Source organism: Hylobates moloch, unplaced genomic scaffold (assembly GCF_009828535.3).
Source record: "Hylobates moloch isolate HMO894 unplaced genomic scaffold, HMol_V3 SCAFFOLD_4, whole genome shotgun sequence".
In the NCBI taxonomy this organism is placed as follows: Eukaryota; Metazoa; Chordata; class Mammalia; order Primates; family Hylobatidae; genus Hylobates; species Hylobates moloch.
In genome coordinates this window covers 82,421,419-82,438,664 of record NW_026652279.1, presented here as the reverse complement: position 1 = coordinate 82,438,664, position 17,246 = coordinate 82,421,419, and the positions used below count along the sequence as shown (strand labels likewise).

Sequence of the window (17,246 nt, the reverse complement as noted above, 5' to 3'; positions counted from 1 at the left end):
CATCTCTGTGGCTGCAGCAGTAGAGACCATTAATACCAAAAGGCCTCAGGCACTTAAACTGGTTTAGAGAGAACAGAGCTTCTTTGTAAGTAAATGACTTTTAATCAGAGGCTCCAAAGCTGTCACTGGAACTGTGGCAATTTACCCAGACACAATTAAAGCTTCTACTTTAAATAAAGAAATAAGAAAAAAAGAATATTTTACAGGAGAAAAATGAGAAATGGATTAGCATTTACATAGACATGACATTCCAGTGAGTGAATACCAATGCTAGAAATGATGATTACGATGAAGAAATGCAGAATTATATGCATTAAACCTATAGTCTGAACAAAAATGATCAGGAAAGAATGGGTCTATTATCCAAAAATTATACACCAAATAAATGGAAAAAGATTTATAGCAGAGCATTGAAATGGAATAATACTATAGGGATTTTTTAATACTATAAATGTATGTATTATAAAGATTGAAATGCTTTGTAACTACTATTTTAGAAAGGATTTGATCCAGTTATTTGGACGAGCATATGAAAATAAATATTTACTATTTAACATTCCTATGCCTTTGATTTTTGTTTTTTGGCTATAGAAGCCTCCAAAACTTATGAGAATACAATTGCATCAATCGTTTTAAAAAGTTTGAGTAAAAGAGTCTGAGATTACTACATATGTCAATCAATTTTTACAATGAAAAATACAAAATAGAATTAAAGTTATTTGTTATTAGTGTTTCCAATAAACAATATAATCATTCTGTAAGCACCTAGAGATTTAGATATCATGCATGCTACACAATTAAAGAATGGCAGCGTAAAGAGACTGTTACCCAGTGGAGCCAGTGTTCAAGAATATTTAGTGATGGTTTATTGTGCTTGAATGATGGACCTCAAGTGAAATCTCTTTTATGTATATATAGCTAAAATTTCATCTTATTTATTTATAAATCACTTTGTTTCAAAATTGAGCCAGCTACATTAAATACTCATAATTCAAGATAAGATGTAATTCAAAATGGGATGGGATAATTTCCAAGCAAGATCTCAAGAGGCTGAATCCTCTCCCTGCAAGTGAGGATGATCATTCTCTGTCCACCACTCAATGCCTATGATAGTGCCTGGAACAGAGGCAGTACTCAAAATTATCTGCTGAATGAACTGATGTGACTCGAATGCCCATTTTAAATTCCTCCTCTCCTAGACTTTTATTGAAATAGTCACCAGAACAACAAGAATAGAAAGACTTTTAATTTGTTTAATATAGATAAGGTCTTGCTCTGTTTTCCAGGCTGGAGTGCTTGACCACAGCTCACGGCTCAGGGCAGCCTTGACCTCCCAGGCAAAAGCGATCTTCCTGCCTCAGCCTCCCGACTAGCTGGGACTACAGGCGTGTGCCACCATGCCTGGCTAATTTTTTTTTTTTTTTTTTTTTTTTTTTGTAGAGACAGGGTCTCACAAACCAGGCTGGTCTCAAATTCCTGGGTGCAAGTGATCTTTCTGATCTCCCAAAGTGCTAAGATTACAAGAGTAAGTCACCACACTTGGCCGAAGAGTTTTGTTTATTTTGTCAGTGTTAAATCAATCTGGAAGAGAGTAGTGTTTACTACAAAGTAGTATATTTCTGCTAAATATAGTACTGGTGGGGCTGGAGAAAAAAAAATAACTAATTAAAAAGCTGACCTGACCATGTGGGAAGGAGTAGCCTATTTGAGAAGTAAAGCTAGACCATCATCCTCCAATTCAGAATGGCTTGGGCTGGAACCGGCAGCCGGCTGGTGGGACAATCAGAAGCATGTCTGATTCCCATTATCTTCCTCTGGGAAGAATGCCAAGTACCAAAGGCGATATCTATGGAAAAAACATAGAATCACTTTTAACAGGCTCATGGCACAACACAAATGGCCGTGCCAGGCACAGAATAGCTGCCATACTAAATAGGGGGTTGAAACTCCAGCTTTTCCATTTCTCAAGCAGTATGTCATTGAACTGGCAGAGGAAAACTAGAGTAAATCTTAAGTTTTTCATCCTCCTTTATTTAGAACAAGATGGTTAAATAATAATGTACACAATCTTGGAGAACAACCATCTCATTTTTTAATATTAAGCATTGAATTTTGTGGTAAATTCAAGCAAACTGTACATGATAATCATAGTGATGATAATGATATACCCAAAGAAAACATCAAGTTTATTTTCTTCTGGAAACAAGGTTTCCTGAGGCTTTCAATCAACCACACTGTGGTCTGGAGATAGACTACAGTGTGCATCTGAAGTACCTGGAATGGGTGTGATAGGGAAACAGATTCTGTTCATGTCTATCTACCATGGGTGAGCCAGTGCAGCCTCCTCACTCTGCCCTACACGGAGATCTCTGGGGCATATCCCTAAGAGCATCTCCCAGCCACTCTTTTCAGGGCTGGTACCTGTGCTTGCCATTGGGATACACATGGGCAAGCCAGAGGCTACAGCTCTGCCCAATTGTGTCCGGCCTCTTCCGCGGAACACCAGGCACCCCACTATCCAGCTCTTCACCTGAAACAACAGAGAGCACGTCACAGTAAACAGATCAGGGCCATATCCTCCCTGTTGTGCAGTAAGTAGCTGGCTCTTAGATGTCATCTATTGGCCTGTAGGTTGAACCCAATACAAAACCTGATGCATAGGACTGTAGAAGCAGAGCCAAAACAGCCTGCCCACTACAGCCATCTCCAGATGAGAAGGAACCAGTGTAAGAATTCTGTTTGAATATTGTGACATCACCAAAGGCTCATGGTAGCTCTCTAGCAATGGTCCCTAGCTAAAAAGGAGGCACAGAGATGCAGATGGAGAATTCAGAGCATGGATTGCAGGCAAATTCAGTGAGATTCAAGGTAAGATTGCAAATCAACACACAAACAGAAAAAAACTTCTAAAGCAATCCAGGAAATAAGGATAGAGGAAAACATTTTAAAACAAAATCAATCAAAGCCACTGGAACTGAAAAACTGAAGGGATTTCAAAATAGAATCGAAAGCATATTTTTTAATAGCATAGACCAGGCCCAGAAGAAAGAATTTCAGAGCTTGAAGATCAGTCTTTCAAACTAGACCAGTCAGATAAAAATAAAGAAAAAAGAATTAGAATAGATGAATAAAGCCTCTGAGAAATATGGGATTTGAAAAGCAACCAAGCCTATGAATTATTAGCACGCCTGGGAGGTAAGAAGAAATAGTAAACAACCTGGCAAACATTATATTTGAGGACAAAATTCAAGAAAATTGCCCTAATCTTGATAGAGAGTTAGACATGCACATTCAAGAAATCCAGAGACCACCTTACTGATACTATACAAAACAAATATCACCAAGGCATATAGTCACCAGAATGTCAATGCTAAAGAAAAATATCTTAAATGCAGCCTGAGAAAAAAGTCAGATCACATTCAAAAGGAACCCCAACAGGCTAAGAAAAACTACTCTGCAGAAACCCTACACGCTAGAAGAGAGTAGGGGCCTATTTTCAGCATCTCAAAGAAAAGAAACTCTGACCAAGAATTTCACACCCTGTCATACTAAGCTTCATACATGAAGGAGAAATACAATCTTTTTCTGCCAAGGAACTGCTAAGGGAATTCATTACCACTAAACCAGCCTCACAAGAGATCCTTAGAAGAGTTGTGAATATAGAGATGAAAAACAATACCTGTTACCAGGAAACCACACCTAAGTACACAGTCCATAGACCTTTTAAAGCAACTGCACAATACAGACTGCAAAACAACCAACAAAAAACTTCATGATAGGATCAAAACTTCACATATCAATATTAACCTTGAATGTAAACAGTCTAAATGCCTTATTTAAAAGGCATAGGGTGACAAGTTAAATTAAAAAAAAAAAAAAGACCCATCCATCCCCGATTTTTAAGAGATCCATGTCACATGTAATGACATCCATGTCACATGTAATGACATCCATAGACTCAAGGTAAAGGCTGGAGGAAGATCTGTCACACAAACAGAAAATAAAGGAGCGAGGGTAGCTATTCTTATGTCAGAGAGAATCGACTTTAAACCAACAACAGTAAAAAAAAGAACAAAGAACGGCACTACATAATGATAAAGGGTTCAATCCTACAAGATAACCTAACCATCCTAAATATATAAGCACCCAACATTGAAGCAACCAGATACACAAAACAAATACTTCTACAACTACAAAAAGATGTAGACATCCACACAATAACAGTGGGGGATTTCAATACCCCACTGACAAGTGTTAGATTACTGAGGCAGAAAACTAACAAAGGAATTCTGAACTTAAATTGGATACTTGACCAATTGGACCTAACAGATATCTACAGAACACTCTACCCATCAACCACATAATATACATTCTTCTCATCTGCACACAAAACATACTCTAAGATTGACCACATGCTTGGCCATGAAGCAAGTCTCAATAAATTTAAAGAAATCAAAATCATACCAACCATACTTTTGGACCACAGTGGGAAAAAAAATATAAATCAAGGTCAGGCACTGTGACTCATGCCTGTAATCCCAACACTTTGGGAGGTCAAGGTGAGCAGATCACTGAAGTTCAGGAGTTTGAGACCAGCCTGGCCAACATACTGAAACCTTGTCTCTACCAAAAAATGCAAAAATTAGCCAGGCATAATGGCACATGCCTGGAGTGCCAGCCACTCCGGAGGCTGAGGTGGGAGAATCCGTTGAACCTGGGAGGTGGAGGTGGCAGTGAGCCAAGATCACATCACTGCACTCTAGCCAGCCTCAACAACAGAGCAGAACCCTGCCTCAAAAAAATAAAAAATAAAAAATACTAATCAATACCAAGAAGATCTCTGAAAACCACACAATTACATGGCAATTAAACACTTGTTTCTGAATGACTTTGGTGTAAACAATAAAATTAAGACAGCAACTTTAAAAGTCTTCGAAATAAGTGAAAACAGAGACACAACGTACCAAAATCTCTGGTATACAGCTAAAGCAGTTTTAAGAGGAAAGTTTATAGTGCTAAATGCCTATGTCAAGCCATTAGAGAGATCTCAAATTGACAATCTAACATCATACCTAGAAGAACTAGAAAAACAAAAAAGTAACCCCAAAGCTAGAAGAAGGAAAGAAATAGCCAAATCAGAGCATAACTGAACAAAACTATAAGCAAAAAATTCATACAAAGAATTAGCAAAGCCAATAGCTGGTAGTTTGAAAGGATAAACAAGATTGATAGACTGCTAGCTAGATTAACAAAGAAAAAGAGAAAATCCAAATAAGTGCACTCAGGAATGACAAATAATATCATAGCTGATCCCACAGAAATACAAAAAACCCTAAGAGACAATTATGAAGACCCCTGTGCACACAAACTAGAAAATTTGGAGGAAATGGATAAATTTCCAGAAACACACAACCTCCCAAAACTGAGTCAGAAAGAAATCAAAGCCCTGAACACATCAATATTAAATTTCATAATTGAATCCATAATAAAAAATGTACCAATAAAAAAAAACCCTGGATCAGACGGATTCACAGCTGAATTCTGTAAGACATACAAAGAAGAGATGGTCACAATGCTACTAAAACTGTTCCAAAATATATAGGAGGAGAGACTCCTCCCTAACTCATTCTACAAAGACGTCATCATTGTGATACCAAAATCTAGCAAAGACATAATGAAAAAAATGAAACTACAGGCCAATATCCCTAATGACCAAAGATGCAAAAATCCTCAACAAAATATTAACAAACCAAATCCAGCAGCATATCAAAAAGTTTATTCACAACAATCAAGTAGGCTTTATTCCTGGGATGAAGGGCTGGTTCAACACACATAAATCAATAAATGTGATTCATGACATCAACAGGATTTAAAACAAAACCACTTGATAATCTCAAAAGCTGCTGAAAAAGCTTTTGATAAAATCCAATATCCTTTCATAATAAAAACCTTCAACACAATAGGCAAGGAAGGAACATACCCCAAAATAATGAGTTATCTATGACCAACACCCAGCCAACATCATACTGAATGGGAAAAGCTGGAAGCATTTCACTTAAGAACTAGAACAAGACGATGATGCCCACTCTCACCATTCCTATTTAATGTAATACTGGAAGTCCTAGCCAAAGCAATCAGGTAAGAGAAAGAAATAAGAAATAAAAAGCATCCAAATAGGAAAAGAAGAAGTCAAATTATCACTCTTCATTGATGATATGATTCTATACCTACAAAATCCTAAAGACTCCAACAAAAGGCTCCTAGAATGGATAAACAATTTCAGGAAAGTTTCAGGATACAAAATCAATGTACAATAATCAGTAGTATTTTGACACGCCAATAACATTCAATCTGAGAGCCAAATCAAGAATTCAATCCCATTTAAAATAGTCAGAAAAAAAATAACTAGGAATACATCTAAGGAGATGAAAGGAATACACCAAGGAGATGAAAGATCTCTGCATGGTGAACTATAAAACTGCTGAAGAAATCACAGATGATAAAAAAAAAGGAAAAAAAATCTCATGCTCATACATCAGAATAATCAATATTGTTAAAATTGCCATATTGCCCAAAGCAGTCTACAGATTCAATGCTATTCCTATCAAACTGCCAATGACATTTTTCACATAATTTTAAAATACTATTCCAAAATTTATATGAAACCAAAAAGAGGCCTGAATAACAAAAACACGTCTATGTAAAAGAATAAAGCTACAGACATCACCCTACCCAACTTCAAACTATACTACAAGGATACAGTAACCAATATAGCATGGTACTGGTACAAAAACAGACAACACAGGCCAATGGAACAAATTAGAGAACTCGGAAATAAAGCTGAACACCTAAAACCATCTGATCTTTGACAAAGTGAACAATAAGAAGCAATGGGGAAAGGACTCCCTATTTAATAAATTGTGTTGGAAAAACTGACTAGATCTATGCAGAAATTAACTCAAGATGGATTAAAGACTTAAACGTAATATCCAAAACTATAAAAATCATAGAAAAAAGCTAGTAAATGTCATTCTGGACATCCGACTTGGAAAAGAATTTATGACAAAGTCCCCAAAAGCAATTGTGGCAACAACAAAAATTGACAAGTGGGACCTAGTTAAACTAAAGAGCTTCTGCACAGCAAAAAAAAAAAAAATATATCAACATATTAAACAGACATCCTACAGAATGGGAGAAGATATTTGCAAACTGTGCATTCAGCAAAGGTCTAACATATAGAATCTAAAAGGAACTTAAACAATTCATCAAGAACAAACAAGTAACCCCCTTAAAAAATAGGCAAAGAGCATGAACAGAAATTTCTCAAAAGGAAATATACATGTGTCCAAAAACTACATGAAAAAATGCTCAACATCACTGATCATCAGAGAAATGCAAATCAAAAGTGAGATACCATCTCACAGCGGTCAGAAAGGCTATTATTAAAATGTCAGAAAATAACAGATGTCGGCAAGGTTTTGGAGAAAAGGGAATGCTTATATACTGCTGGTGGAGACATAAATTGCTTCAACCACTGTGAAAAGTAGTGTGGAGATTTCTCCAAAAAAAAAAAAAAACAAAAAACTTGAAACAGAGCTACCATTTGACCCAGCAATCCCAATACGAGGTATAGAGCCAAAAGGAAAATAAACTGTTCTACCAAAAAGACATGGATGTGTACGTTCATCACAGCACTATTTTTAATAGCAAAGACATGGAATCGACCAAGATGCCCACCAGTGGTGGCCTGTATAAAGAAAATGTGATACATATACACCATGGAGTACTATGCAGCTATAAAAAGAATGAAATCATGTTCTTTACAGTAACATGGATGCAGCTGGAGGTCATTATCCTAAGCAAATTAGCACAGGAATGGAAAACCAAATATCACATATTCCGACTTATGAGTGGGAGCTAAAAATTCAGTACACAGGATATAAAGGTGGGAACAATAGACGCTAAGCGACTACCAGATGGGGAAGGGTGAGGTGGTGGCAAGGGCTGAAAAGCTTCCTATTGGGTACCATGCTCACTACCTATGTTACAGGATCATTTGTACACCAAACCTCACTAATATGTAATTACCAATGTAACAAACCTGCACATCTACCCCCTGAAACTAAAATAAAAGGTGAAAAAAAAAGATAGATACCTGAATAGGCTAGATCTTTACTTCATAAATATATTTTTTTAATTCTCAAAAAAATCCATCTGGTAGAACTTCCATGAGAATACTAATAATCACATTGTAGAATATTTTTCTTTTAATTCAACACAAATGAAGACATGGTAGTGTACTACCGAACAATCTCCAATAAAAATTTTATCAAAACCAAGATAACACTTGATGGTGAAAAATTGCAACTATTTTTAAAGTCAGAAACATTAGGAGTGTATTTCTTTTACCAGTCTTATTAAATGTATATTATCAAGACATTATAATCGATGCAATAATAATAAATAATCCAGGCCAATAAATAGCAGAAAAAGTGGTAAAATTATCATAATTTTCACATTATGTTATTGTTTACTAAGGAAAACTAAGAAAACCAACAAAAACATGATTAAAACTCAAAAGTGAACTCAGAAAAATGTCCGATTTCCAAACTTCATGGTGTCCTATGTACCGATAGTAATGTTTGAAAACAGTGAGTAAAAATGCTTTTTTCATAGTAACAACAAAAGTTATAAATAGATTATAAAAAATTTTTAAAGAAATGTGCAGAATCCAGACAAAGTAAACTACAAAAAGTTTATTGTGGCATATAAAAAAGACTAGCAAATGAAGACGCATACTATAACACTGGAGCAGAACTTAATGGTGTAAACATACTCGTCCTCTGTAATTAATATGGCCTAAATGTAATATAATTATAATAAAAATAGCTGAAAAATGTCTTGTGAATACAAAAATGTTATTGAAGCTTGTTTAATTGAAAAAATGGGGCTAAAACCTTCAAAATAAATGTAAAGGAGAGTACACTTCCAATTATTACGATGCATTAAAGTGCTTCAATAATTAAAGTAAGATAGCCCAAACTGATTGGAAGAAGTTCAAAGGCTGGAAATAAAAGAAAAACTCCAAAGAACAAAGGTATAAATAGCATCTACATATTTATATTTTGCGTAAAAGAAGTCTGGAGGTGGATGGTTTAGGGCTGGCAAGACAGCTCCAAGTTGGTCAATAACCAAAGCTTTCCACCTGGATATTTTTGGTGTATAGTTCCATTCTACGTGTGGCTTCTATCCTCTGGGTTATGTTTTAGTCCAATACATTTGCTGGAACCCATCTATCACTTCAACACTGCAGGGCAGAAGGAAAAGTAAAGCCAAGGGAGTAAAAAAGGAATTCCTCTTCAATGAATGAGTTCCCTTTAATCAGCCTTCCCCCGTGGCCCACTTGGTAATCTTGATGGCATTTCATTGGCCAGAACCTAGACATGTGACCACATCTTGCCGTAAGGAAGGCAGGAAATTATAGTTTCATTTTACTTATTTGCCTAGCTAAAAATTAACACTCATATTTCTAAGAAGGAAACGAGAAATCAGTGTTGGACTAGATAATGCTAGCATCTGACAAATGACAGGAAATTAGTCTATAATAAAGGTGGCATTTTACATTAACAGAGAAATGATGGCTTTTTTCAAAAATAATTCTGAGAAATTAGCTATGTAGAAAAATGTTAAGTTTACTCTTTCCCTGTAGTATTCAGAATTTTAAATTATGTATTATTTAAATTTCTATAATTTTAACTTTTTTCTGATTCAAAATAAATCATTGAATGCAATTTAGGAAACATAAAACAGTATACCAAGCATATCTATAATGTCATTACCAGAGATTACACTGATTAATGTTTTGAACCTTTCTTTGTATATAAACATCTGTATAGATTTATGTAAATGGATATACTTTGTATATAATATATATGTATATTTAATAAATGTACATATGTGTGCGCATGCACAAACATATGTATATGTATAAACACACACACACAATCATACTCAGATACATCATATTGTATGATTCAGGGTGGTGTGGCTGAAAACATTGGAAACCGATCCTAACACATAAAAAAGTCATGCATCACTGAATGATGAGGATACCTTCCAACAAATGTGTGGTTAGGGGATTTGGCTGTTGTGTGAACATTACAGAGTATGTTTACACAGATCTAGAAAGTATAGCCCACTACACACTTAGGCTATATGAGCCAATGCTCCCAGGCTATAAACTTGTATAGCATGTTACTGTACTGAATGCTATAGATAATTGTAACTGTATGGTAAGCATTTGTGTATCTAAACGTATCTAAAATTAAAACGCTATGGTAAAAATAGAGTATTATAATGGGACTACCATCATTGATCAAATATTGTCGTGCAGTTCATGACTGCATTAAAAAGTAGCTCAGCAAAAATTAGAAAAACCTACAGAAACAAAAGGAAAACATCAAGGACATATTATAGTCAAAAGTTAGGTTACTACAAACCATCAAATCCTACTTAGGTTTTACAGAAGAATCAGCAATATGCCTCTATGCCTTCCAGAGATATAATCAGTGATGTAATCTACAGAATCCATAAGATATAAACAAACTCTTACCTATTATAAGAATGGAAAGAAATTTAAACCTTAGGTCCTAATGCATAACAAGCCATGCAATATAATGCATAGGAATTTCAACAACAAAAACAAGGCTGTTTCTTATCTCTCAGTGTAAACCCATATAATCTTGGCAATGTGCAGTTCAATAAAAGCTGTTCAACAGGAAGCCAGAACAATTTTGTGCAGCTCTGTAGCAGTCTGTTGTTCTGAACAATTCAATGAGAAAATTGAGAGTCACTATAGCAATGGTTTTCAAAATGTGTTCTAGTGGAGGATCTTGGCTTCCAGGCAGAAAGCAATCAACTTTTAATTCTTAGAGGCCTGCATGAAGTTTGCTTGGAAACAATTTTTAATTAAAAACAATAGTAAGTCTTTAAAATTTAATTTTAGTATAATTGGTGGTCTGCTTTTTCTTTAGTCTTCCATAAATACTAATTCTCTTAGTTGAGCTTTCGGTATTAACTAAGGACATATTAAGCACTGACCACTAGAAAAACGGGCTCAAATAAAACTATTCAAATTGCTGGCTAAGCATAGAATGCACGTGTAAAGAGCCAGAAAAGCTGGGTATAGCATTGACATTCTCTTGCAAAGGTTGCAGCCTTACAAAGGCACATATCTGATTAGAAAGTCAGCCATACAAAGTTTGGGATGGGAGAGCATCCAGAGGCAAAGCTGGGATTGTCCTCCAATATTGTTGTGGTCTGCACTAATATTCAGACATAATATTACAGCTCATAGTGTAATATTATGACCCCCAAAGGGCCATACTCCAGGGAAGAAGCTTTGTACGTATTTGAGTGTATTCTCAGGGGCCTACTAGATATCAGAAAATGTATCAACTGGCCTTATCATTTCAAACAATTAAATGAAGGTAGAATAAAGAAGTGTTATTATGATAGTGGCAAGATCATAGTTAGAGAAGTCAAGAGTGTCAGAACCACCTAGACAACCATTCACTGAAGAACAATGCAGGTCCAGGTGACAAAACAACTAAATTTTTATTATTTGCTGAACAGCAGCCCCACATACCAATGCTGAGATTTGAAGAGCTAAGCCGCTAGGATGCACCCTGGGAAAAGCCTTGTGCAATGCAGTTCTAGAAAAACTAGAACCAAAGCTGTACAAAATGATCTTCTTTGTCTATTCACAGCTCAAAGTCTATAAAAGACTGTACCCAAGAGCACCAGAAAAACAAGTAAGTGGATGTGTTTAATTAGTATAGATATATTAATAATTCTCCTTATAAAATTTTATTCTTAGAAAATATAGTCAGTCAGCCCATGTTCTGACATCTAGATATCTTCTTGGTGAAATTAGGCAGGTAGGAAGACAAAAGGGGTTAAGTGAGGAGAAAGGTGTATAGAATTCCTTTCCTAGAAACCAATATTCCCTGGGATGTTGTTTGTATATGGTTAACTAGGAACACAGCTATTCCACTCAAGTAAGATCAATGGAATATAGTACTAGAGAAGTCCCACTGAAAACTTTCTGTCACTTTCTCTTTCTGTCTATATATCTTCTTGGGACTAGTAAGATACAGACATACACACACCTTCTCCAACTGTTATGAATGACTCTTAATTATTTCCCCTGAAAGATTATCCAAAGGGTCAAGGAAGAATATTCTTTTATTCCCTTTCTTTTTCCACTGAATTCCATCTTCCTAAGAACTAAGGGGCATGTGGAGGTCAAAGCTTTAGAAAGAAAGTGGTATGTCAGCAGTTCCTGAAGAGGGCTCACGAGAGCTGTCCAATACTAGCAGAGTTGAAACCAGACCTCACCATGGCCCTTGGGTCCTAAGACCCCATAGCACTTACAGAGCTTTGGTTTTCTCCTTTGTAAAACAGGAAGGGCGTTGACTTTACGTCTATGATTTGTTACATCTCTTCAGCCAAAGTGATTCAATTGAGCCACATTCTCAGACCCTTTTCCCATGACCCATGTACTTACGCAGTGCTCAGAGAAAGCCTGAGTCCCATAACAAACACAACCGCAGTATGTTCTTTCTTTTCCATTGCTGGTCAAGAACATTTCCAATAAAGTGGAGATGGTGCATGAAAAACAGGGGGTGACGTTCTGCGGTTCTGGAGGCTGGAATTCCTAGATCAGAGTGTCAGCACAGTCAACATCTGGTGAAGGTCCTCTTCTGGGTTGCAGACTTCCAACTTCTCTTTGATTCCTCATGTAACAGAGAATGCTGAGTTGTTCCTATTCTAATTGTAATGTTGTAGTACCTACGTTCTTTTATAACATTCAGCTAAGTTCACAAAACATAATTTTATAATGACTGTTAAATCAGAGTTGAACCCATATGCTACAGTGCCAGCAACATGATACAGAGAAAAATGTTCACCTTTCTTTAATAAGGTATCAGTACAAATGCTCTCCAGTTATTAAGTATATTTCTATCCTACAGAGAATTTAAAATCCCCCCAAAATTTTTCACCCTGAAAAATTAAAAATGTGTTCAAAAATAGATTTTTTTTCTGTCACTGGAACACTTGAAGCTCCTTTAGAGTATTTCAACCCCAAGTTTTTAGTGTAACTATCCCATTTTCCAAAGCTAACAAAAGTCAATCATCATTTTTATAAATTGTTGCTCCAGCAACACCAAGTTCAGTTCTAAATGGGAGAATTTTAAATTTTATTATATTAGGGTAACCTTTTTCACAGCATCAATATAATGTAGTAATAAACTGTTTTCTTACTATGTCAGTGAGAACAGGTTTGAGAATCCATCAGATTTCTATTGGTTCAAGGAAAACTAATCTCCTATCAAAGGATCAGTCAATTAAATGTCCTTGCGAGGGAGTCTTCTAACCATGCATTAGGGTTGCATTAGGCTGCACCATAACGTTGTGAGACAGTGATCATGCCTATTTTAATTTTTCTCCTTGAGGATTTCCACTCAGCTTCTTGTGCCTACCATGTGTGATTCTAAATTGAATCAATGGTTATAAGTTGTTTATTTCAAGTAGCATTTATAGATTTGGCAAAAACACTGAACTTAGCAAGTTGCTAATTAATTAAAGCTAATTGCTCTTACCCCTTAACTGTTCAGGTGATTGTAAATTAATTTTCTTTTATTGTTGCTAATCCACTATTTGGATAATTGTCTATACATATGTTCAATGTGTTTCCTATTTTATAGCATAGGAGCTGAATTTCCTACATTCGAACTACTACTCTTCACTTGATCTTAGCCAAAAGGCTTAGAGATGATCTCTCCAAATCACTCTTGTCAGAATCTGCCTGGGTGAGCCTTTTTGATATATATCTCCTCGGCTCCTTCTCTCCTCTAGACACCAACAGAGTTTATTCTGAAGGCCTAGGCCCAAAGCTCTCATCTGTTCTGTATTTTGTTATTTAATATCCACAAGGCTTCATTGCTAAATCCTCTACTTGTTCCCTACCATCAAGTTGTTGTTGTTGTTGTTGTTATTGTTGTTTGAGATGGAGTCTCGTTCTGTCGCCCAGGCTGGAGTGTTATGGCATGACCTTGGCTCACTGCAACCTCTGCCTCCAGGATTCAAGCAATCCTCCCACCTCAGCCTCCTGAGTAGTTGGGATTACAGGCATGTACCACCATAGCTGGCTAATTTTTTTGTTGTTGTTGTATTTTTATTAGAGACAGGGTTTCACCATGTTGGACAGGCTGATCTCAAACTCCTGACCTCAAGTTATCCGCCTGCCTCAGCCTCCCAAAGTGCTGGGGTTACAAAGATGAGCCACCCCACCTGGGCCCCTGCCATCTTCTTTACCTTCTTTTTACTCTCTCAATGTATAGTTTTCTCCTTTCTAATTATTCCTAATAGGAATGTTTCATAATCTACAAATAGTGATTCTGTTATGGTTTGGATATTTGACGTCTTCATATCTCATGTTGAAATTTGATCCCCAGTGTTGGAGGTGAGGCCTCCGTGGAGGTGTTTGGGTCATAGAAGTGGATCTCTCATGAATGGGACTGAGTTCTCGATGTATTAGTTCCCTTGAGAGCTGGTAGTTAAAAAAGAGCTTGGCACCTCCCATCTCTCTTGCTTCCTGTCATGCCATGGAAGCAGCCTGGGGCTTTCATCAAATGCCCAATCTTCTAGGCAGAAGAATCGTAAGCCAAATAGACCTCTGACCTTTATAAATTACCCAGTTGCAGGTATTCCTTTATAGCAACACTAAATGGACTAAGACAAATAATCAGCATTAAAAAAAGTGATATGTCAGTAAATCCACACATAATATCATATCATGGGTAAAGCCTTACTATAAAATGCAATGATAATATACAATAATCAAGGGCCAGCATTCATGGTTTACACAATAAGTGCTGTCAAAGAAAACAAGCTGTGCATGATGGTGCATGCCTGAAGTCCCAGCTACTCCAGAGGCAGAGGTGGGAGGATGACTTGAGCCCAAGAGTTCTAGGCTGCAGGGAGTTATGATGGTGCTACTGCACTTCAGCCTGGGTGACAGAGAGAGACCCTGTCTCTAAAAAACAAACAAACAAAAAATTTTCCAAAGAAAAAGAAAGAGAAGAGATACATGTTGGGAGGTTAAATGTCATTAACATTATTTTCTTCATGGCCTTTGCAGCAACATGGATGGAACTGAGGCTGTAATCCTAAGCAAATTAACACATGAAAAGAAAACAAAATACCACATGTTCTCACTTGTAAGTGGGAGATAAACACTGAGTATACAAGGTGTGTTAGTCAGGGTTCTCTAGAGGGACAGAACTAATGAGAGAGAGAGAGAGGGAGAGAGAGAGAGAGAGAGAGATAAAGGGGGTTTATTAAGTATTAACTTACACACAAATGAGGTCCCACAATTGACTGTCTGCAAGCTGAGGAGCAAGGAGAGTCAGTCTGAGTCTCATACCTGAAGAAATTGGAGTCTGGTGTTGGAGGGCAGGAAGTATCCAGCACGGGAGAAAGATGTAGGCTGGGAGGCTAGGTAAGTCTCGCCTTTCAGGTTTTTCTGCTCCTTTATATTCTCGGAGAGCTGATTAGATTCTGTCCACCACATTAAGGGTGGGTCTGCCTTCCCCAGCCCACTGACTCAAATGTTAATCTCCTCTGGTAACACCCTCACAGACCCAGGATCAATACTTTGTATCCTTTAATCCAATCAGGTTGACAGTATTAACTGCCACACATGGACACAAAGAAGGGAACAATAGACACTGGGGTCTATTTTAGGTAGAGACTGAGAGGATGGTGAAGATTGAAAACTACCTATTGGGTATTATGCCGATTTCCTGGATGACACAATTATTTGTGCACCAAACCCCTGAGACATGCAATTTACCCCTGTAGCAACACTGCACAGGGACCCCTTGATCCTAAAGTAAAAGTTGGAATGAAAATAATAATAATAATAAATGTTTTTTCAAGTGAAAAAAATCCATTATTCTTTGTAAAAAAAAGCCAATTTTCATTTTTTAAAACTTCTATAAACTAAACTTAAAGCAGACATACATGCAAATTAATTTATTCATTATATCATAACAATATTGCTGATTTAGTTCTCTTTTTCATCTTTAAGTTAATATGTGAATTGATTTTAAATATACAAAGATGAAATACTATTAACTATCAAGAATCTGATTTACAGAGGATTCACAACAGATTAACCTAAAACGCTTATTAATCTAAATAAAAGAGAACTATAATGTATTTTTCCCCAGGAAAGCAACAGTATTTAATAGAAATATGTCCAAAGTATTTCATACATTCATGAGCCAAATGTGCATGGAGGGAAGCTGATAGAGAGATCTATAAGGAACCAGAGACTTGTCTTTTAAAAAACTGTAGATCTGAGAATAACAATCAGATAAAATATAACTTAAAAGTTCCAAGAAGCCCTGATTTTATAACTTAATGAGATGATTGTAAGCCAGATATTTTTTAAACTTCTCAAAGATTTTCAAATTGCTGCCTGTGGAATATGTTATTATATTAAAATCTAGGAACCATTCCAACTACTTTAACAACATTTTTAAGTAAATAAAAGATTTGGAAATTGTATTACCCATGCTATTTACAATTATATGTGAATAAAGGAAAAGAATCATGTTGATTTCTATATACCTTCTGTATATCTGTAAAAACTTGAAAGAGAACAGCAAAATCCCACACCTAATGTGCCTCTCTCCTTATTTAGGAGAAATAATTACAAATTTCTCTTCCATCAATATAGAACTTCCATGAAATGTTCTAGTAGTTGGGCTGCCCCACAATGTAACTTCCACAAATCGTTTGCATCAAATCTGACTTTAGTAGCTTCCTTAGGCAAATTCAGCTGGTATATTTTGTCTTGTAAAATGTATAATGTGTGCATATATGTATATTCCACATCTATCCACATTCATCACCTCTATATCACTTTAGTTTTGCAGTGTGAGAATGTGATAACATTTCCACATTAATCTTCACTTAAATAGAGTTTCTTTGGGCTTTTGCTGGATAAACCAATGTTCTTACTGCTTTTGTGTTTGGCAGCTATAAATATTTCATAAAACATAATAAGGCTCAGCCACTTTTTATTTCAGAGGAGTAGCAGTTAGGACTGTTAGTTCAGCATATGTCATTAACATTTTCATATCTTGGAACTGGAACCCATTTATTAAGAATAA

General features: G+C 36.2%; 1 long non-coding RNA gene across 1 annotated transcript; it reads left to right on the top strand.

The window, feature by feature from the left end:
* Positions 1-2,798: 2,798 nt before the first annotated feature.
* Positions 2,799-14,555, top strand: LOC131383380 (uncharacterized). The gene is made up of 4 exons (XR_009213368.1): positions 2,799-2,868; positions 11,769-11,813; positions 13,770-13,874; positions 14,247-14,555. It is a non-coding gene; the product is annotated as an uncharacterized LOC131383380 (long non-coding RNA).
* Positions 14,556-17,246: the final 2,691 nt, after the last annotated feature.